Source organism: Heloderma suspectum, chromosome 1 (assembly GCF_057233095.1).
Source record: "Heloderma suspectum isolate Gila_16-S chromosome 1, 16-S_ref, whole genome shotgun sequence".
Taxonomy (NCBI): Eukaryota; Metazoa; Chordata; class Lepidosauria; order Squamata; family Helodermatidae; genus Heloderma; species Heloderma suspectum.
This window is the reverse complement of record NC_139458.1, coordinates 257,215,949-257,240,216: the sequence shown is the minus strand read 5'-3', so window position 1 is coordinate 257,240,216 and position 24,268 is coordinate 257,215,949. Positions and strand designations below refer to the sequence as shown.

Here is a 24,268-nt window from a genome sequence, read left to right as displayed (position 1 = left end):
GTTCCAAAGACACTGCATAAAATATGCTATATTGTTTAAATGCGAACTCACCTCTTCACAGCTAAATAGCCCTAAGATCACTAGTGCACCACAGAAATAATACCTGTGAACAATTTCAGTTTTGAAACAGTACATCTGAGCACTATGGCTGTGGATCAGTTTTCATATGAACCTATAGAGCTGCTTTATACTGAGTCACACCATTGCTTCATCTAACCCAGTGTTGCCTGCACTGGCTGGCAGCAGCTGTCTGTGGTCTTGGGCAGAGGTCTTTCTGAGCACCTGTTACCTAACATTCTTTCATAGGAGGTGCCGGGGGATTGGACTTGGGGCATCCCGTATAAGCTTTACCACCAGGTTATAGCTCCTCCCAATAAATTAAATTATTATTTTATGTCATCCCGTTCTGTCTTCACTGACAGTGGCTCTGTTCGCAACCCTGCCAACTGCAGCCTTTTTAACTGGTGATGCTGGGATTGAACTGAGGATGTTTTGCCTGCAAAACATGTCTTCAGCCACAGGCTCTTCCTGTCATTATGCATATCCACACTTGGTTGGAAACAAGTGGTTGTCTTCCAAGTGGGATTGTATGCATTGCCTTACCTCCCCCTCCTTCAATTGATTTCTCCTGACATGTAACCGCTAGTATAGTACGTTAATCTCACTGTATAGATTTTGCAGAGTGAGTACTATGGTGGTTCTTCTACAAGTGCACATGCTTAAAAATCTGCAACGTGTGTGATAGGGGAGGATCAGTCTTTCAGCACTAACATACAAGTGTGCTAGAAGCTATTATGCATCCTTGCCACCCCAAAGAGGCAGAACATACATTGGCAGACTAGCGAGCAGAGATACTGAGCATGCCATTGGGTAGCTGGATTTGTGTATTGGCGAAGCTAAATCAAAATGACCAATGGAGAACCCATGTTGGGAGGTAAATAAGCTTTCAGTTGGCCTTGTTTAGAAGGAGGACACTGTAGGGAGAAGTCAGAAAACAATGCAAGTCAGAACTGTAGCATATGCAACAGCAACTGGGCCATATAAAGTGGTACTATTCTCTTTGCACAGTCTGGCTACAAGTTACATCAGAAGTAGTAAGAAGTAGTCAGATGTAAGGCAGGCTCTGATCGTTAAGAATTCGGATGTTCCCCCAGAAATTGGGAGGGAATCAGAACTGCTCGCCATGTTTTTCTGTCTTTCTACTTGTTGTGCCTTTCCTTTAGTACGTAATTATCCTTCTCCCACTCTCAACCCTAAGGACAATTTAACTACTAAAGGACAGAAGAGATAAGATGGCCAGGGGGGACTCTACATGGAAATGAAATGAGAAGCACTTCAGGTATTATCTGGATTTTCATGAAATTGCTTTTGGTCTGTTCCAGGTTCACAAAGCAAAAAATGTGGCGTGAACACTACCTTAAAACCTGCTTTTCACAGGTCAGATTGCACTTCAATCTTCCTTACTTTGTGGTTGGATGGGCAGAGTCCCGTTAGTAGACGTGAATGTCATCAACCCCATAGATGGTGCTCAGCCAATGAGAGAGGCTTGCTCCTGCACCTCTCCACGTTCCACTGCTCAGGGAAGTTTAATGGAAGAGATGTAGTGTCAGATAGTTTACCCTACAGCACTCCCTGTCATGTGTACCAGCTGTGAACTAGCAATATTGAAGCCCGGGGACAGACTGATGGGCAGGCAGACAGGAGGTGCCTAGGTCCTGCATGGAGGGAAAGGGCTGGAATTGCCTCCCTCTGCTGCTGGCACTCTGGAGTCAGCAGTGGCAACCTGAACTAAGCCTCTCCCTCCTCACCACAGACACACAGAAAAATCACACACACACAGAGGGGGTTATTCTGAAGGGTAGACATGAATGAATCAGCAGCTGATATCTGTGAATGGAAAAAGCAAACTGCTGTGTTACTCTGAAGGGGCAACCCAGCACGATTCTGTGATTAGGGAGGCTTATTCCCAGCCCGGTCCATGCTCCTGTACTGGCTGCCCTTTCTCCTTCCCTTCTGGGTATCCCTTAGTGTATATCGCGCCACTGCGAAGTTGTAGGCGTATCACAGAAATGCTTCTGGGAAATATCACGGCTGCATGCTTCTGTTACAGGCTGCCCTTTCTCCTTCAGCTCTGTGTCTTCTTTATTGTGCACTACATATAAATGGGCTACTCCGCTATTCTGAATGAAACAGGGCTACTGCTATTATGAATGGGAAAAGGAGGCTACTTACTGTGAAAGCAGACCTACTGCAAATGGGGAAAAAGAGGGAATCGGGGGGGAAGGGGCAGCCTCACCCCTTGACCATGTCATTTTCAGGTCACGGCCATGTCACAGAGGCACACCCAGGATTTAAAGGCGACGGAGCATGCTGCTGCGGAACTGCTCCAAAACAACAGAGTAAAAGGACTTTCTGAGAATGCGCATTTTCGGAATGGATGCTGTGGGGTGGTGGCAGATTGACAACAAAGTCATCTGTCACAAATGACTCCGGTATGCTCTACTACTGCATTAAATGGGCTGGGTAGATTGGCCCCAGCAGCTCTACAGTCAATTGCAGCTTTCTTTGCCTGTCTCAGGAGGAGCGTCAAAGTTCTCAACTGTCAGAGCCTGAGTCACCCATGGCTAATTTTAATGTGATGAATGTAACATGTAGCCAGGCTCTGAAGGCCAAACTAGACATGACTCCAAACACATCATGTCTCCCTCACATTTTCCTCTTCTAAAGTAGCAGCCATGCCCACCCACCCCCATCTAGCTTGGGACTATGGTGTGTGAGGAGGAGGATGTAATTCTTTCACTCACATTGGTTTTCTGCCCCAAATTGTCTTCCTCTGAAGCTGCTTTTGCCCTTGAAGGTGCCATTGCTGTACACGGCACCTTTGGGGGAGTTTTTTGGTGAGGAAATAGTTTGGGGAGGAGGGATAACTCCTCCCTGTAGTTGCTATTTGAGAAGGGGAAAAGGGGGGACAGACTTGTTTAAGATCATGTCTAGTTTGGTGCTCACAGAGGCAAAAACAAGTAGTGACTGCACCCATATGTTGTGTGGAATGGGTGTCATGTGCAGCCTTCCCAAACCTGGTCCCTCCAGAATATTGGACTACAAGTCCCATCATTCCCTGTTAGCATGGCTATGATGGGAGCTGTAGTCTAACACATTTGGAGGGCATCTGTTGGGGATGGCTGGTGTAGTGCAAATCCTATAAGAGCAACAAAGTGCCCTTCATCCAAGACAAACCCTGTTTGAAGATGATCAGGGGACTGGAAACAAAGCCCTATGAGGAGAGACTGAAAGAACTGGGAATGTTTAGCCTTGAGAAGAGAAGACTGAGGGGAGATACAATAGTGCTCTTCAAGTACTTAAAAGGTTGTCACAGAGAGGAAGGCCAGGATCTCTTCTCGATCATCCCAGAATGCAGGACACGAAATAATGGGCTCAAGTTACAGGAAGTCAGATTCTGGCTGAACATCAGGAAAAACTTTCTGACTGTTAGAGCAATACGACAATGGAAGCAATTCCCTAGGGAGGTGGTGGGCTCTCCCACACTGGAGGCATTCAAGCTGAGGCTGGACAGCCATCTGTCAGGGATGCTTTGACTTGGATTCCTGCATTGAGCTGGGGGTTGGACTTGATGGTCTTGTAGGCCCCTTCCAACCCTACTATTCTGTGATTCTGTGACGTGTTCCTTTTAAGAAATATGCTGGGCACAGTGCACAAAATGCAGATGGGAAGAGATGGTTGCTGGAGCATTTCGTGTTTTGTGCTTTGGTGGAGATGGAGGAGTGGTCAATAAGGCAAAGTTAATAGGAGGTTAAACAGTAATGGAAGGAAGAGAAGGTTTGTCCCTGGTAGTTCTGCAAAGCCTTTTCTGAAGCCTGCGGCAGAAGCAAAAAGGGATATAGTTTATTTTAAATTTCCATTTAGATCAGTACATAAAATGAAATGTCAATGCATTTCCTACATATTGGGCACAGAATAAGGATACCTCGTTTTGGGATATTTAAAAGCATGCTGCAAGATCTGAACAGCACAGTGTTTGTTATTAGAAGGAGTGGACCTTGTGCAGGTCAAAAGTAGCAGAACGGCCAATATGATTTATGCCAGGGCTCTGCCTCAGAATCTATTTTCAATGCCAGAACTTAATGCTGGAACAAATGAAGTAAGAATAGATGTCCCTGAGTACCTCTAGAGCACATTCCAGTCACTACTGAGTAACTACAGAGAATCACCACATTGCATCATGGGGAAATGCTTCCTGAGAATATTGAGTGATTCCATCTTTTGTTTTCTCTTTTTAAAGTAAATAAGCATGGCAGAAAATGGTTCTTATATTCAAGGGCCTCGCCTCAAATAGACTTGACTCTTCTCAAAACTCCTACAACAAAAAACCTAGCTATGCAGTACATAGAACAACTGGACATGTTTTCAACTGCAATACAGACTACTCAAGACTTGTAATGTGGTTTTTCATCCTCTCTTGCTAGTGGGGCTTATAATAATCTTATCATATACACTAGTAGCAAATGCGTTATGAGTGTGAATGTTTAGGTTGCCAAAATGGCTCCATCCACACACAAGATGAAGGTTTCAATAGGCTTTGGAAGGCCCCAAACTTTGCAGAAGAACAAAAACATCTTTAGGAAATACTCTAAGGGTGGTGGTGGTGATGAGACACAAAAACAGCTTGAGGAGGACCTAAAATGCTCAGTGGCCATGAAATGGTGTGTGAATGTGGGGTGGCATGGGACAGAAAACTGGAGGGAAGAGGAATAGAATCAAGTCTCATGGAAGAGGGTCTAACTGGTTGGCTGGAAACCTGAACAGGAACATGTCACATTATAACATTTTATTGTAAGTCTCACTTGTTTTCTGTTTCATATACATCCTGTGTGCATTTTTGTCTGTGTTGCAAAGTGCAGTCATAGTGGCTGCCTACAGCAGGAGAACATAATTGTAGGATATATGTGGTGGAACAGGACAAACTGCCTTGATTTTTTATTTTTTTTTTGTGAGGTAGAAGTATTAGGATGGGGCAAATGAAAAAAGTATATACGCACCAGTCTCCATTTTGCAGACTGATGCAGGACTGTCCAACCACTATAGATCAGCTCATGCAAAACTAGATCAAACATATCCCAAACAGTATACGAGGTATTTAGGGCACATAACATCAGATGACATAAGCAGGCACATCAAGCCACATTTATTTATATTTTATTTATTACATTTTTAATCTGCCCAATAACCAATGATCTCTGGGCGGATTACAAACAGTTAAAAGACTAAAATGCCATACAAAATTAAATATAATATTAATAATAATAAAAATACAAATATTTAAAGGAATACAGTGCAATACAAAAACAGTGAGCAGCAGAGGAATTGATAAAACATCCATAAGAATCTAGAACGAAGTCTCTAAAATGCCTGGGAGAAAAGAAAGGCCTTTGCCTGGCACTGAAATGATAATGCAGGTGTTAGGTGAACCTCTTTGAGGAGGGTATTCCATGAGTAGGGTGCCACAACTGAGAAGGCGCTCTCTCTTGTAGCCACCCATCTAGCTTCCTTTGGCAGGGGCACCTGGAGGAGGGCCTCTGAAGATGACCTAAGGGTCTGAACAGGTACATATAGGAAGAAACATTCCATTAGATGCTCTGGTCCCTGGCTGTTTAAGTCTTTAAAGGTAAACACCAACACTTTGAAGTGGGCTTGGAAATTGATTGGAAGCCAATGCAGCTGACAAAGCATTGGCATTACATGATCATATTGGCCAGTCCCAGTTGGTAACCTAGCAGCTCTGTTTTGAACTAACTGAAGTTTCTGAACTGTATTCAAAAGTAGCCCCATGTACAACACATTGCAGTAGTCCAACTGGGAGGTTACTAGAGCGTAGACAACAGTCACAGGCTATCTTTGGTTTTAATTTTTGTAAACTGCCCAGAGAGCTTCGACTATTGGGCAGTATATAAATAAACAAACAAACAAACACAAATGAACAAACAAACACCTCTGTCTTAGATAGGGTCACAACTGGTATATCAACTTATGCTAATAAAATGTGCTCCTGGCCATTGAGGCCACCTGGGCTTCAAGTGATAACAATGGATCCAGGATCACCCGCAAGCTAAACACCTGGTCTTTCAGGGGGTGTGCAACTCCTCCAGGACAGGTTGAACATCACTCAGCCAGGCAGAAGAACCACCTGCAAATAATACCTCAGTCTTGCCTGGATTGAGCTTCAGTTTGTTGGCCCTCATCCAGTCCATTAGTGTGCTCAGACACCAATTCAGACAACCACTGCCTGACCTGGGTTTGATGAAAAGGAGAGGTAGAGCTGAGTGTCATCAGCATATTGATGGCACCTCACTCCACATCCTTGGATAACCAGTTTCATGTAGATGTTAAATAGCATAGGGGATAAAATTGAGCCCTGTGGAACACCGTGACATAATTGCCATGGAACAGAGCAATCCCCCAGCACCAAGTTCTGAGAGGTCTAAGAGAACTAACAGGGTTGCCCCCCTCTCTTTCTCACCAAAGGTCATCCCAGAGGGTGATAGATGTAGCAGGGAGAGGCAGCAAAGTAAGTGCAGGCGAATAGTTAATTTGATCTGGGGAAAATTCCTTCTCGACCCAATGTATATACAATTTGTAAAAGCCATAGTTTTATATCAGGTGCTGGGTGACTAAATGGCTTGACTTGGTGTGCTGCTCACCTGTAGTAGAGAGGGTGTTGAGCGTATTGAATGCCCTCTGTGTTACAAGCTTGGAATTCCAAAAACTCAGGGAAGTTAATGCTATAATCCTTGAATTGCATTTTGTTATGACAGTTGATTATCTTTGATGGAAAGGTCAGTGTGCAAGATGCAAGGTATGTAGGGAGCAAATGAGCAAAACATTTACTCCTGCATCCTGCTCAAGTTGAACTGCATCCTATGCTGCTCCCTTCCATTATGTCTATCATAGGTTCCCAATTATTATTAAGCCATGTTGAGGATGCCCATAGTTAGCCTTTTAAACCGTGCACCTCAAATGTAATGTATAGGTGAGTTTACTCAGATGAGGCCACTGATCCTTAATCTGAAAAAGACTTTGTTCTCCTGGGCAGATGTTTGCTTTTGCTTGCTAAACCGTATGTACACAAAATGTTTTCCCAGTATATGCCTTTCTCAATATGGAGTCAGCTGGTGGAAGCCAACATATGGTACTGGGTGGTGTCCCTGATTTAAGGTCTAGCTGGAGATTTTCCGAGAGGGAAGTGCATTCCCTGTGAAAGCATTGTGTACTGGCTGCAGTGTTCCTCGCTATGTCAGGACAAACATAACAAGGAAACATATTCCACATGCAACTTAAAATGGGCCATTCTCTGATAATGGATCTGTTTATGAGAAGCATCCCAGCCTTCCATGTCTTATTCCAGGGATCTCCAACCTGTCTGGGGCTTTTCGGCATAGTTATGATAAAAAAGTGTCTTAGGCACCATCACATAATGGCTGCTGTGTATATGTCTGTGTGTTGGGTGGCTGGGTGTGTGAGTCATTTTCTGCTCCAACTGAGAAAAAAAGACTATTTCACAGAGAGGCAAGGCAATTTCCCTACATCACCTCTAAATAATTTCTTGGGGAATGAATTCCCCCAAAATTATTTTTCTAAAATAGGAATATCATCCCCAAATCATTTCCCCCAAACACCCCCCCACTACCCTCAAACACACAAAAAACCACACTCCACGCTGCCACACACACACAGCTGTTGCACCCTTTTCCTTTCCTCTGAAGACTGCTCTGGGTGGATATGGGGTTGAGAGGTATATTGGGCAAGGGGAAGGAGTAGGGCAGCTTGCCTGGAGGGTTTCCAGCCACCCAAGTTAACTTTTTTTTTTTTTTAACCATCATTGGCTCTATTAACAATCTGGGAAGAACAAAATGCTGAAGTGACATCTAAGGAATTAATAGCTTATGCTGATGGCAGTTTATAGCAAAAGAGCTAAACACTGGAAAACTGCAGAACCGTCACCACTGAGCTCCTGGTACATAGAGCTGCAGCAAATACCTGTGGCAGAAAAATTGATGAATCAACTAAAATTAGCTAAAGGCAAAGTTAAAACATCTGATTTTTATACAAAAAGGCATGATTTTATTTCATATACAAATGCGGGACATAAAATGCACCAACATCTATCAAAGCCTTTCCTCAGATCAGGGAAAAAAGATTAAGGATGCAATGCTATCCATGTTCCGACAAAAAACCAAAACAAAAAACCGCTTACAGCTCCCAGCATTCCCCAGAATTCTGGAAGCATTTTTCTGTCTAGCCATGCATAGAATTGTGCCTTAAGGCTGCAGTCCTGTACACACTTACTTAGGAGTAAGTCCAGTTGAACTAAGTGGTTCTTACTTCTGAATCGGTATGTATAGGATCACACTCTAAATATAATTTGCTATTATGAAGAACCATTTAAAAAATCTCCAAGCATCTGATGGATTCCATCCATATTTTGCCTATAAAATAAAAATAAAATAAAAATAAAAATGGGGGGGAGTAAAGTAGGGGGAGAATGTTAAATGTACGTTAAATGTACAAATCAACAACTAGACGGAGGGAGAAATCCTGTGGCTGCTAGACAGCCATAGGATATGTTGTTTTCCGGGAACCAACCTCAAAGCCTGCGCTCTGAGGTCGGTTCCCAGAGAACTGACCTCCCCCTACTTCTGGGCTGCCCCAGAGGCAGAACAGCTCCATCCTCCACGCTTGCAAGAGGAGTGCAGAGTGGCCAAAAAGGGGCGTTCCGGGGCGGGGTGATCGTAACTGCCCATACAACACATCCAATGTGTCGTACAGCAGCCTTCTTCCCCGCTCCATCCTTCTGCGGCTAGACAGCCACAATCGGCTGTCTAGCTGGAAAAGCAAGGCAGGAGAAGCGCAGAGGAAATGATCCCCTCCGTGCTTCTCCTGCCCTGCTTTGGATAGGCGGTCGCCTCTGAGTTTGAAGGTGGCCGCCTATCTAGATAGGATTGCTCCCTTAATCTTGATGTAATTTTCTTTTCTTTGTATTTGGAAAAATAAGAAAATCTTACTAAAGGGGGGAATTAAAAAAAAAGTAGGAGGGGCTTGGGTAGCTACCAAGGGCGGGGGTCCTGGGGGACTGTAGTGCCTGCAGGAAATGTTGCCAGCCCCAGCCTTATTGCACATGGGTGAAGAGCAGCACATGCTCAACAAGGGAGAAATGTCCTCACAACAATGGACAGTTTTGTGCATGTGGTGTTATACTGTTATGGGTTGACTTGCTACCATTGGGAACAAACCAAGTTCTTTGTATTCCAAGGTATCTGGAGTGCTCTAGTTTCCCTATTAGGATTTACTCTCTTCCATCCACCCCCCCACCCCCCGCACCCCAAGGTAGCAGCAGTATTTACTGCTTGGATCTGAAGCTTTGAGGTCTGAGCAATGTTTTTTTTTCAAGCAGAGAAAAAAGTTGCATGAGGAGGAATAAAACACAATATTAGTAAATAATATGTACCAAGGTCATCATCATCCAAGAGAGAGCTGGAGTCTAGGTCAAATGCTTGCCTGGGTGAGGGGTTGCGATATATTTTGATGATGTTGATCAAAGTATATATACTTTAAATCTTGGTATTTTCTTAGGTGAGCAGATGCTTATTGCAAAATATGTCAAACATCACAGTGCTACTGAGCATCTCTTTAGTTTAGGCCTAGGGGCTACAAGGGACAGACACATTGACTCTTAGCTATCCTTGTTGTCCCTTATCAGTGAACTTTGGGAACACAGGTTTCAAATTGCTGCTTGCTCAATACTCTAAGGCTGCAGTTCTAAACACACTTAGTAGGAAGTAAGCCCTGCTGAACAAAATGGGACTTATCTCTGAGTAAACTTGTATAGAATTGCAATGTATGTCTCCAAGTCTATGTATTTCAGGTGTTCAGTGATAATTTCAGTAGGTATCAGCTAAAATTTGAGAAGAGTATGTGTTTGCTTTTTAATTTTATGAAACTGTAGCTGGTCAAATGACAGCTGATCTGATCTAAATGCACTCATAGCAGGTGAAACCATGATCTGCTTGTTAATTGAGAAAAGGTTGGAATTTCGATAGATGAGAAGACTCATCTTCTTATGTTATTTGTATCTAATATGCAGTTGCCACTGTGGTTCCTTCCTTCCTTCCTTCCTTCCTTCCTTCCTTCCTTCCATGTTAGGAGAGAAGTCGAGTGTTCTCTCTCTAACCATGATTGCAATGTACCCACTTGAATTTTTTTTAAAAAAAATTACCATATTTTTACCTTAACTTTTAAAAGATTAATCAGTCAACTCACATAATATCAAAGAATAAAAGTCATAGCCACCATTAAAAAACACAATAAAAGAGCAAAGAGCAGCAAAAGATAAAATAGAAATAGTTTGTTTATATTGTGTCTTTTGCATTCCAGGTAATGGCATGCAAAATAGGAGAAAGCACCATGTGGAGGCTGTTTCAAACAGCTTCCACATTACTGAGGTAATTTGCAGCTTGTCTCTCAATATGTGTATTTCTTTAGGAGGCTTCCTTTGATAGATGTAGGAAGATAGCATGGTTTAGAGTGACTGAAAATGTGGCAATGAAGATAAAGGAATTGGATTTGTGTCTGGAAGATATTTTAAATAAACTGATTTCATGTTTAAAATAAAACAAGGAGCTGAATATTTTGGCTGTGGTTGAAATAAGGGTAAGATTTTTCTCCAACTTGTTCAGTAATAGGCCCGTCGACTCCTTTGTGCATACACCACAACATTGACTAAGGCTATAATATTTCCTGGATCATTAACAAATATCAGTTAATGGACACTAAGGATTAGATATTTCTTAAAAGAGGTATCTGGATAGTTGAATCATACAGTTTGAGAGCTGTAGCAGCACAGCTGCAGCCAAATAGAATTTAGCCATAAGCTATTGGGTTGAGATGTTTCACAATATAGCAGGTAAATCTGGAAGTAACTTCCTATGCCTTACTGTTGCTACTCACATCTCCATCTCCATGTAGTGTGTGTATATGAAAGTGTGTTTATATAAGGATATTGGGGGGCATGTATGTATGTGTGTGTGTGTGTGTATATATATATATATATATATATATATATATATATATATATATACATACATGCATCTGTCCTTCTATGGCCAGGTCAAAACTCAGCCCTTGGACAGAGGGTGCAGCAGCAGGCTGCAGCCAGAAACACAACGGTACCATTCAGAAACAAGGGTACTCTTAAGAGCAAGGTCTTGAGTGAAGCCAGGGTCAAGCACAGTGAAGTAGTCCTGATTCCTGAAACAACAAGCGTAGTTAGATAAGCAGGGGTCCAGGAGTCAGCAGCATGCTGGATCAGTCAACAAGTAGAGCAGTCAGGCAAGCCGGTTTGCATGGGTCTGGAAGCTACGTTGTCTCAGAAGCTACCAGACCTCAACCTAAAGCTTATATAATCTGGTCTTCTAGTCCCCCCAAGGTCCAACTACAAGCATGTGGTGCTGATCTCAAGGAGCCCTTTCCTCACAAGTAGCTCTGTTGCTTTGGGCTTTCAGGCACACACTCCTTTGCTAGGTGGCTGGCTGAGCCTGTACTTTCTGGCATCTATGCTCTCTGGGGCTGGGAGGTGGTTTGCTCTCCCCCTCTGACTTGGAAGTGGGTTCTTCTGCCATAGGTGAGCCAGGGATCTGCCCTTAGGGTTCTGCCAGGGCATCTTGTGGAGACAGGCCTGGTGAGTCCCTCCCTGGATTCTGGGGTCTTTCTGGTCAGTGCCTGAGTTGAGGGGCTCAGTCTGCCTCCCAGGTTCTCCTTGCTGTGGGAGGTCTAGGCCCACTTCTGGGGAGGAGTCATTCTGGGCCATGCTGGGGCCAGGCATGACACCATCCTAATCTGTTGTGTACTATAATGTATTGCTTAAACTCACTAAAGTAAATGATGGCCACCTTAAAACAAGCGCTGCTACAGCCAAGCTCTCCCTGAGGCAGTGTGTGGGTGGCACCACTTTAGACAGCAGGTGAAGGTGGGAGCGAGGCTTACATGATGGAATGCTGCTCCATGCAAAAGGAACTCATTCCGTGTAGAAAACTAGCACATTGGGGGGAAGGCTAGGCTAGAAACTTTCTTCCAAAAATGCTTGCTTTCTAAGTGGAGGGAGTACGTTGTGCATGGAGCAGCATGCCCATCCTGTGAACCCTGCTGTCACCTATATGATGAAGTGGTACAGTTCAGACACAGGTTTTCCACTTTAGTGAGAACTAGGCATCTTTCTCGTATAGGCAACAGACTAGAATGTTTGTGACGGGGGTTCATGCTTTGTAGCCTTTCTGTACACCACCCCCATTTGCTGTCTGCCAGAAATACTTCAACCATGTTTCAAACTTACGACTGTGGAATCGTTCCTTTAATAGGGACCTCCAGGGAATCAAAAGCACAGTGTTATTGTACTGTAATTTTGTTGTGTTAGCACCTTGTTCACAAAGCACCATTGATTAACGCATGGAACATCCCTGAGGATATGTTACAACTCCCAGTGTTCACTCATGGGGCCAATGCAATTAATGCTCTACAAGTGAAATCTATGGGAATACTTCATGGGATTAATGCTATTTGCCCAAATTTCTCCTGCTCTCTTAGATATTGATAACACCCAATTCTGAGGGTAGAACCACATAAAAAACGTGGAGCTGTTCTTAAAAAAATAAATAAATAAATCTTAGACATATTTTGTCCAGTCAGATGACTTGATGATCTTGCTTAAAGTCTGCTATATGCATAATGGGATTTTTTTCCCCTTGGCAGGAAAGGTAAGGAAAAATGGCAAAAGTAAGAGCTAAATAGTGTGTGTATGTACTTTGAAATGTCCTGACTTCAGGGACATTCTTCCAGCTTTGCCTCTTGACCTTGCTACCCTACAGGTAGTTGATGTGCTCAGCAAAATGGCCCTCAGTGATCCATATATTCTGGAACTATTGAGAGTCTTTGACTAAAAGGTGGTATAGGAATACTTTTAATAAAAAAATTTAATAAATAAATATTGATAAGGCTGAACTAGATGTTATTTATATAACATTTATATCTCACCCTTTTTTCTCCTTAAGGAACCCAAGGCGGTGTACATAAACTTCCTCCTCTCCTCTCCATTTTATCCTCACAACAACCCTGTGAGGTAGGTTGGGCTGAGAGTCTGTGACTGGCCCAAAGTCACCCAGTGAACTTCCATGACCACGTGGGGACTACACCTGGATCTCCCGACTCCCAGTCCAATACTCTAACCACTACTGGCTCTCAATTATGAGGGGAAACATGGGGTTCCAACCCTGTGGCGCTGTCATAATACTAGTGCGTGTGTATGTGGGGGGCATTTGCAGGGGAGAATTGAGGCAGTAGTTAACGCTTCCCCTTCCTGCTAATGATCTGTTACAGATGACACCACCACCACCATCACCCTAAGGCCATTTTTAATATGATACTTTTCCTTAGAAGGGCTCTGAAACCAGAAGTAAGCCAGGCTAAGGAGAAAACAGCCAACCTGGAGTGAGGAACAGTTGGCAGATGTGGGAGGATTGAAACACACCTCCCATTTACCCTCCCCTATAAGCATCACCCCTGCATTCTTGTTAATTTAGCAAATCTGGGGTTGGGAACATGTATTTGCTGAGATAATGTCCGCTTCAGCCTAGAGCTCAAGTCCAAGTGGTCAGCTTGCAGCCTCTCACTATTTAAAGGAACATGTCTGTTCTATCCTGTAAGCATAATTTATGAGCGGTATCATTGATACCGTGAAGCAAAGGAAGATGGTGTCTATAGCGTCTTTCCTGACAGATAGTGCAGGGCAACAAACAGTGGTGGGCAAAATGAAGCATCTTTCAGATGACTAATTTCAGTTGATTGCAAAACAGCTGTTAAAGGGAAATGCTGGCAGCAGCTCCAGCAGAAGGCAAAGGATGTGTATTTATTAACTAACAAAGCGGAGAACAGGACAGCAGGAGGAGAGACTGTAGGACAACGAATGAGGCAGCTTGCATGTCAAGCAGACATTTAATATGAATATGAATGTTAACAGTAGGGCTGTTTCATGCATAATGTCTCCAATCCAGGCAAATCGTTGTGCACTTGGATAGCGTGGAAGGGTGCAGGGCACTTTAGGCCTTTTGTACACAGATTGGGAAAGTCCTTGGATATGTTGGGACATGTTCTGCTTGGAAAACGTTTGAAGCAGCCCTTGGGAGGAGCTGGTTGTCCAAAACTGTGGAGTAAGAGGGATTGGAAAATCCACACAGGACGCATGCTGTTTCCCACTGCTTAGATTGTCAGGTTGTACTCGGAGTGCTTGCATGAAGCAAACCATGTACAAACATTACTCTGCAAGACCTGGCAAACCTAATTGCCACCTGCCTTCATTCTGTGTCTTTTGCAATACAAATGTTCAGGCTGCAGCTTGTTTGAAACTGGAGGGTTGAAAATGGGTGCTGGGCAACTTAACTAAACATGTCAATGCCAGTTATCAATTATTACTGTGAGGGATGTGGGGTAAACCCCTTCTTTTGGCATTATCAACCACTTTCTTTGGCTTGCCGCTTGTACGTTCCTATAGATCAAACACCACACAAAGGGGTTATCCCACTGTAAAAGCAGGTAATAACCTCTGCAAACACCCACTAAATGAACCCTCTTGCAACTAACCAGGCAGCTATGTACAGCTCCAAATCTCTCCAAGGTCTTACGTTTAGAGTTTTACTAACTCAGGAGGTCCATACAGCAATGTTAATTGTGGAAAAGCATTACTGTTAGGATTTTAATGCTATGTTTTCTTTTTAACCCATTCTGCTAACTCCCTTTTCTCTCTGCACCCCAAAGCATGGTTCCTGTTCTTTCTCTGTGGCACCACAGATATCTGAGCAGCTCTTTCTGTCTCTGTTAAAACACCCCTCCTTTTTCTCTCTTGAATCAATGATGTGTATTGTCTCTCTGCATCACCACAAGTGCACACCCCATCTGAGGGTTAAAACAGACATTACTTTAAATGTGTGTTTAGCCGTTATGTCCATTCCCCCCACCCTCCATTTTTACTTTAGAATAGGTACAGAGCCTCTGATCTGGACTGGAATCCTAGCATTGGGGGTGGGGGTGTATGGGGCTTTTAAGACCTGGATTGGGTCCCCTGCATCTACTATAGAGTAAAGATGAAAATTAGGCATAGCTGCTAGATACCCATTTCAAGTAATGTCTGTTTTGGCGCTAACTCCCATTCTGTTCTGTTTACTCAGCTACACATTTTCCTCAGTACTCCCATTTCTCTCTCTCTCTCCACCTTATCATTTTTTCCCCACCCCTAAATCAGTTTTTCAACTTTCTTCCATCAGTCTTTCTCTTTTGGGGAGGCACTATGTAGGCAATTTTAAGGTTAATGGTCGTTTCAGGAATATCAAAAGGCACAGCTAAAATGGCTGTCTGAACCAAAGTTTGTTTTTAAGAAGAGCCGTGCTGGATCAGACCAGGGTCCATCTAGTCCAGCATTCTGTTCACACGGTGGCCAACCAGATGCCCACGAGAAACCCATAAGCAGGACGTGAGCACAACAGCACCGTCCCACCCATGTTCCCCAGCAACTCGTGTACATAGGCTCACTGCCTCTGGTACTGGAGGTAGCACATAGCCATCAAGACTAGTAGCCATTGATAGCCTTTTCCTCCAAGAATTTGTCTAACTCCCTTTTAAAGCCATCCAAATTTGTGGCCATCACTACATCCTGTGGTAGTGAATTCAACTATGTGCTGTGTTTTTGACTTATTACTGGCAGGAAGCCTGACCTGGGGAAAAGAGAACCTTATGAGAAACATTCTTGCTCAATAAGGTTCATGTCCCAGACAGGTCAAAACCACAAAAGATAAGTTGGGAAATTTCTATAGAACTGTGTAAGTAAAAACAAAATGTCAACAAATGTGAAAAAATATGAAGAGGTGGGATTAAAAGGTTCAGTAGCCATTCACATCACATATCATGTTCAAGTGTAAAACTATAAAAGTAAAGGGAAGATACTAGGTGGGGTTGTTCCTGGCAGGGAGTAATCTCTGCTGGCAGAAATCTGTATTGGTAAAGTATGCACTGTGTTTTGTTTTGTTTTCCTGTTGTAACCTTTGTCAACAAATACCATAATATCAATTTCTTTCTATATTTGTCTTAAATGCATTTGATTGGTGTTAATAAATTTTTAAAATATAATCCGTGAGCATCTATTTATAAAGTACCTGGGTTCAGTGTAAAATGATGAGTCCTTCTCAGTATCAGAAAAAAACACATCACTGTGGACCTAGATATAGACAGGTAGTAGGAGCCTGTCAAGATAACAAGAGGTCTGCTTAATTAGATTTATTATCCATACATTATTTCTCAAAAAGCGGTTTTCACTGTTTCTGCCCCTTCCATTTCTGCCCTCCTCCTTCTTTAACTTATTTCTTGCATGGTTGGCAATGAGACCTGAGGCCTAACTTTTCTAGCAGTTCACACCAGTGAAGGAGTGTCTGAGCCTTGCAGCATGGCTAGCTGGCTACAACAGAATTTTTTAAAACTGGCAGCTATGAATACCACAAGAGCACTGGGAAGAACCTGACTTCAACTGACTGACCTGACTTTTATTGGCTATGATTGCCAGGGCTGGGCAGATGTTGTTATGCAGGCATTCTCCCATCTCGATTCTCAGTCTTCGTGGGCTTGGCAGACCTTCAATGGCCCACAAAGGGGTGGGAAAGGGACACTAACAGCGAATATTTGCAGTTATCCAAAGGAGAAAGTCTCAGTCAGTTTGCAGACCTTAGGTTGTGCTGGCTTTCTATAGCAACGCCTTTGACATGGTAATGTAGATGAATAGGTTGATATGTGCAAAACAGTGCGTTTAAATGCAGCCAGAAACAGTTACACTGTATATTTAGACATCTGCTTTATTTATCCGCAGAATGAGGGCATATTTCTTAAAGACAAGAAAATATAGCACACACACTTGATAGCTAACTTCTGAGTGGCAAAATGTCACCTAAGTATATGGTAGATAAGCTGCAAAAGCATTCTTGGGTTAAAAAGCCGATGTTCTTTTTCTCTGGATCATATAGTTGATGGAAAAGAAGAAACAAACCTAGAAATCAATGTATTAGTTACAGACCTAATATACTATGTTGGGCAGTTGGCCATTTTTTTTTTCTATTTTAAATAGGAAAAGGAACAAAAATCCAACAGGTGCAGGGGACAGTTTTATTAGAATGAGTGCCTAAACCTGAATATTTTGGGCTGCCTGTTTGAGGTGTTATATTTTAAACAGCAATAACAGGAGATTTATCTAGAAAACTGACCGGCCGATACCACTGATCTCATGCAATCAATTGGAAAGCAACCTAGGTATTGTATGGAATACTTGGACTTCAGCTTCAGAGTTAGCCTGTTCATGTCTTGGTTAGGATTGATGGGAAAAGCCCCATGGGGGTGGACTTGTCTATAACTTTCTAGAAAGCAAAAGAGTGGGATTCTGAGTCCAGTGTTCACCAAGCTTGAGGATCTTTGAAGTTTTAAGCTAAGAATATGTAATTTATACATGGAAGTTTCCCATGAAGCTTAGCCACTTAGCAGATTCTCAGTGCATTTTACAGCTCAGTGTAATGAGACCTGACTGTGTCATGGGACTCTTAGAGCACACAAGATATAAAACCACAGGAAAGTGAATATAGCTTAATTTTAAGTGCACATTCAGTACACTTACACAAGTGGTATAATCTCCATGCTCAAAAACAATGAAAATGAAAAAGCAGTTGGCCTGACAGACGCGGTATGTTATATCAGTTGTTTGCCCTGTTTCAAAATGCTTTCCTCTGGAGACCTGGATCACATTGGTTTTCTAAAGGTGGGATTCAATTGTAGCTGTAGTGGTGGAGCCTCCCTGTCTAGTTCTTAGGGATGTCGAAGAATTTCTCCACAAATCTCTGGAAGGCCGAATGCCAACGCATTCGGCCCCCCGAAATTGGTGGGGAAATTCTCCGCCGCCACCCCCCTGGGATGGGACTTACCTCTGTCGAATGTCTCTCTTGGCGGCGGATCCCAGCGGCGTTTCGGCAACATTTCGGCCGCGGCGGGGGGGCGGCCGGTCTTCTGACCGGCTGCCGCCGCTGCCATTTCCCAGTGAAGTAAAAAAAAAAAAAAGAAGTGATAGGCTACGTAACGATTTACATAGCCTATCACGGCTAGATTTTGGGGGGAAAAAAAAGTGTGTACGCAAATGGCGCCACCCATGGGCGCCACCAATTGCGTTCCTTATTTGGGCACAGGTAGTCTACGTAAAGATTTACGTAGACTATGGCAAAAATAAGGGCAACGCAAATAGCGTTGCCCTTATTTTCGCCGTAGTCTACGTAAATCTTTACGTAGACTACCTGTGCCCAAATAAGGAGCGCAAATGGTGGCACCCATGGGCGCCGCCATTTGTGTACGCAGTTTTTTTTTCCTTCCAAAGTCAGCCATGATAGGCTACGTAAAGATTTACGTAGCCTATCACAGCTGACTTTGAAAATCTAGCCATGATAGGCTACGTAAATCGTTACGTAGCCTATCACGTTTTGTTTTTTTTACAATTTACTTTTTTATTTCACGGCCAGGGAGACGGGTCGCTCCCCCCCGGCCAGAATTTCGGCGGGGAGGGACGGGGCGCCTCCCCCCCAGCCTGAATTTCGGCCAGGAGGGGCGGGGCGCCTCCCCCCCCACGAAGAATTTCGGGGGGAGAAACGGAGCGCCTCTCCCCCCCACCGAGAACAGCTGCGGGACCAGGTAAAGAACTTTCGTCCATCCTTAGTTCAGATAGAACAATGCCAGATTGGTCACCAAACACCACCCACTTGTGCATCCTTGGGAATGGGAGGGCAGATGTAAGGAGAAGAAGAAGAGAGTAGCATGGGCTTTCAGCTTTCTGAAAACATTTGAAGAGGCATTTGAGGGTAGCACAAATAATTCAAGATGGACGCAGGGGTGAGTGGGAGGAAGTGACATCTCTGTAATTGGATGGAGGGCTGAATCCACAGCTTTGTTCCAGTGTGTTTTAAATTGCCCCATAAAACAGCACCAAGTCCTGCAAATATGCCCCCAAATGTACTGGCATGACCTCTAGAACAGCATCTGCTGGAAAGGCCAATATTCTGAGGCTCTTGGAGGGGCCAAAGCAAAAATGGTACCCAGAGGCACTGAACAGAGAAAGGAGAGACCAAAAGGAGGCTTTGTGGCCCTCTCCAGGTCAGAACTGGAATTGCTTTTTGACACTCATATGGTTGGACTAAAACCTGAAATGAATGCTTTTATTTCAACTCTGTTAACTCCAATTAAGCTGGCAGTGGAGGACTTAAATGAAAGGGTGACAGTCTTGGAAATATGTGCAGAATATAATTTAGACACTGAAATAGAAAAAAACACTTCCAAAAGCTCTGTAGAACAAATCAATACCTCAAGGACAAACAGGATTATGCTGAAAACCCCTCTAAGATGTTGCAGCCTGCTTTTTCACAGATTTAAAGAAGTCTCAGAGCAAGATATGCCAGTAGAGGCTTTCATAGCAGAATGGCATTTGATCTGGAGTTACCCTCAGGAGCCACCTGGATTGAGTGTGCTCTCAGAGTCAATTTTTACTTGAGAGTAGCACCTGGCACTCGATGGGATATAATTGCAAAATTTATGAACCATAAGGACAAGGGGCTCATACTAAAGCAAGTAGAATTAAAGCAGTAATCATGTTTGATGAGCAACCTAGGGCTATTTTCCATTATCTGTCCCTGGAAACACTTCAGTAGCAGCAAGACCTGAAACCACATTCTTCCTTACAGGAAGTAGGAAAACTGTATAAGTGGGGATTCCTTTTTTAAGCTGCTTCTTTCTCAGGAAGACCAACTCCTGTTTGCTGGAGAGCTTAATAAAGGATGAGCACTTCTCTCAAAGCTTGGGATTTCTCTTAAGGGGTATATAGCCAATCAGAAGTCACCAGACACATCTCATGGCAGTGGCACAGTGAAAATCTAGATGGTTCAAAGGCAAAAGAGCCGGAAAGCCAGTTGGAAGCAGTAGCAGAACAAACACACACACACACTCCTTTTTGTGGCAGATTCACATGATTCATTACCACTGATCCTGCAGGAGTTTGATTTCTTTGGCTCCGCCTCAGGATTTAAAATAAACTTTGACAAATCAGGAGTTCTCAAGATGTATATCTCTCAAGAAAATGTGAAGTATTTGAAACAAAGTGTTGCCTTTTAAATGGGTTACCATCTCACTGAAATATTTAGGAGTAAATATTACCTGCTCAGTTGTATTAAATCGACTTTGCACCTCTCTTGAAAATGATACTAAGGGAGCAATCCTATGTCCCCTATAGAGTGTTTGGGGTACATAAGATTTTTCTGCTTCCTGGCTCCAAGCTCAGAGCCAGAAAACTGCGCTCCCCTCCCCCTTGTAGCTGTCACAGAGACAGCTGCACCAGCTGCCTTTCCGTGCTCGTAAAACAGAGCGTGGAGATGGGGAGAAGGGGGCATTCCCGGAGAAGGGGAGGAGAGCAGGATGCCAATCCTTTGTTCTTTCCTTTTGTCACCCCAGCCTCCTTCCCTCCCCCTCCTCTAGACGGACAAAATTGCCTGTCTAGCTAAAATGCAGAGCAGGAGGTGCAAGGCGCCCCCCCCCCCCCGCTTAGGATATTCCTAAGCCTCCGATTTCAGGGGCTTACGAGTACCCAGGGCACAACCCATAGGATTGCACCCTAAATGTTTTGGCATAATGGACAAAGAGGAATATTTCCTGGTTTGAGAGGATAGCATTACTTTAGATAACATTAAGATGATGGTTGTATGATGTTTTCTCTATTTATTTCAAACACTCCCAGTATATATTGCAAAACACTAAACAAAAACAAAACAATTGGAGATATGGCAGAATTATTTTCTAAACTTTATCTGGAATGGAAGAGTGGATTAGGTACAATGGCAAACATTTATACTGAAAAACAAAACATGGCGGAGCAGCACAGCCAAATTTCCATTACTATTATATAGCCTCATAGCTGGAACATATGATAAAATGGGAAAGGATATCCTCTCTCCCAACTTGGATTCAAATTGAGCAACATCTGGACTTTCGTATCCATTGGAAGCCATTTTATGGATTGCAAAGCAGACCTGTGGATCTGAATAAACACCCAGTTCTAGCCATTACATTTAAGATGCAGGATGCATGCCGTAAGCACCTCTCTCCAGGAACATCATCACTAGCCTGGTTCTTCTTGGACTGAAACTTTCAGCACAAGCTTTCATTTAACCAACCTTCATCCTAGATTAAGGTGGATCTTAAAACTTTCTATAAACCTATACCATAACCATAATTTTCTACCACTTAACAGGCGACAACAGTCCTCATAAAATACCCCTCTATCTTGGCTAAAATACTTGAAAGATACAAAGCCTCCCAAAGAAAAATAATTTATTTTCCAAGCTACTACGCCAGTATTCTCGTTTGAATGTTCTTTGCAAGTGGCTAATTCAGGGAATAGCAAACTGGTTTTGCAGATATACCAGATTCTACTCCAGGAACAGCAAGATAATAAAACAACGTGTATCACCAAATGGGAAAAAATGCTAGGAACAGAAATTACAGAAGACCATTGGATAATAATATGGTACTGCACTGTAAGCAGCTTGCTTTGTGTAAATGCAAAGGAATGTGTGTGTTTTTTTACAAAGAGTTAACCCGAACACTTTTTTGATCTCAGTTAAGGTTAAGCGTGAAATCCAATGTTGTGTGAACAGATTTCTTCTCATGAAATGGGACTTTCCCGCCTCTCACTCCTCTGGCCTCCCCCCACAATCTGCTTCAGAGGGTTCCCCAACCCTTCAGGGCAGGTCTTGAGGGCATGGCGGGCTGCAGGGAGGAGGAAGAATCATCCCCACTCCTGTTCTGCTGATGGAAGCCGTTCCTTTGGCAGGAGGGGTTAATTGGATACCACCGTGTGTATGTAATCTGTGTACATAATCTCAGGAACTAGGTTTTGGAGGTGATGGTGGGGTGTTCCCTGAAAACATGCCCAGTGGATCTGGAGAATTCTGAATCTTCTGTCCCTTGAAACCAACCAGGCATACAGGGCGGGGGATAGGGGGATTAACTACACCAGCTCCAGGCTGCTGTGGCTACCAAGCCCAGTCCTGGGGCTTGGGGGGTGGGCTTTGGATCCAACAGATCCAAGGCCAGTCCTGGAATTTTATTATTTATTATTTATTTTATTTGTACCCTGCCTTTCTAACAAAAAATGGCACTCGACAGCTTACAAAACCAATTAAAATCGATTAAAACAATACATAAAAATACAACAAAAACATAAAATTACAGAAAAATATTATTAAAAACAGCACCCTACCCATCAGACCTACATACAGGCGAAAGGCCTTCTTAAATAAAGTGGTCTTTGCCTTCTCGCAGAAGGACAGCACAGATGGAGCAAACATAGCTTTTTCTGGGAGGGAGTTCCACAGCCTGGGAGCAGCCACTGAAAAGGCCCTCTCTCAGGTCACCACCAAACATGCCTCTGGTTGTCTCAAAAGAAAGGCCTCTCCAGAAGATCTTGGGAACCAGGCAGGTTCGTATGGGAGAAGGCAGCCGTTCAGGTAGCCTGGTCCCAAGCCGTATAAGGCTTTATAGGTCATAACCAGCACTTTGAATTCTGACCAGAAACAGACCGGGAGCCAGTAAAGCTGTTATAACAAGGGAGTCACGTGCTCCTTCTCACCAGCTCTGGTTAACAGTCTGGCCACAGCATTCTGGACCAGCCGAAGTTTCTGAATAGTTTTCGAGGGCAGCCCCACATAGAGCGCATTACAGTAGTCCTAATGGGTTGTAACCAAGGCATGTGTGACAGTGGCCAGATCAGACATCTCTAGGAACAAGTGCAGTTGGCGCACTAGCCTCAGCTGTGCAAATGCACGCCTGGCCACCGCTGAGACCTGGGCATCCAGGTTCAGGGCTAACTCCAAGTGAACACCCAGACTGCAAGCTTGAGTCTTCGGCGGGAGCGTAACCCCATCCAGCACAGGTTGAAGTGCTATTCCCTGATCTGCCTTTTGACTGACCAGGAACACCTCTGCCTTGTCTGGATTAAGCTTCAATTTGTTTGCCCTCATCCAGTCCATTACTGACATCAGGCACCGATTTAGAAGATGCCTTGGATTTCGATGGAAAGGAGAGGCAGAGTCAGGTGCTGTGAGCATACTGGTGGCACCGAACCCCCAAACTCTGGACACTCTCTCCCAGCGGTTTCGTGTATATGTTAAATAGCACATATGGTATTTAACACGTGCGTGTAAAATATAAAAGTCAAATGGGAATGCCCCCACTTGGCTCTTCCTGCCATTGGAAAGACCTGCAGCAGTCCTATGGCTGTGTGGCTCTCTATGGCTGTACTGGGGGCCACCAGGGAGCCCTTCTCTGCTGGGGGAGGGGTTCCTCCACCCCATATTACCCCTCTTAGCCAGCCTTTGGTGGGGGATTAGGGTTTTGTTGTAAGTTCCCCTCCCTGCTCCTGCCAAAGACAGAAATTAGAAACAGGGATATACTTGAGCCTCTCCTGGCCCTTCAGGAGGCCACATTCTAGCTGGGGAATCATGGTTCCAAGATCTGGCTGTTGTGAAATGGTGTAGCTTAAAAGCTGTATATAACTGGCAGCAGCCTGTAGGCATAATAACGAGATAAAATATAGAATGAAGATGCATATGAAGGAAGCATCTGCAAACACTTAAGTAACACGCTGTATGCTTCAAAGAGATTAGAGCTGGGAGATAATGACAAAAATGCTGCTGTGTAGAAAGCAGCTCTGAAAGAAATGGAACCAGGAGGGTTTCACCAAATGTTTACAGATTTGAGTCTGCATCCCCAAGAGGGAAGCGAACCTAAAAGCTTGGCTTTGAAATGTGCTTGGCTTCTGAGGTGTTGGGTTACAGAGCAGTTGTCAGCTGATCTTGTCCAGCAATTGTGAAGAGCTAGAAGGTTTTAAAGTACACAGTAAATACTTTCATATTGCAAGATACATCTGGAGGGCAGAATGAGGGGGGACAAAAGTAATTTAGCAATCCTGTATTCAGTTTGTCATTGGGTGCATCTAAAGTAAAACTTAAAATAAATACTGACAAAGGTTTTCTCTTCAGAAATGCAAGTGGGGAGAAGGGGGGGGGGACAAAGCTAGTAAAGTGTATTGCTA

General features: G+C 43.7%; 1 protein-coding gene across 2 annotated transcripts in view; it reads left to right on the top strand.

Annotated features, from left to right (window-relative positions):
• PLCB1 (phospholipase C beta 1) overlaps positions 1-24,268 on the top strand; it is a 703,903-nt gene that overhangs the window by 11,307 nt on the left and 668,328 nt on the right. The window lies entirely within an intron of this gene.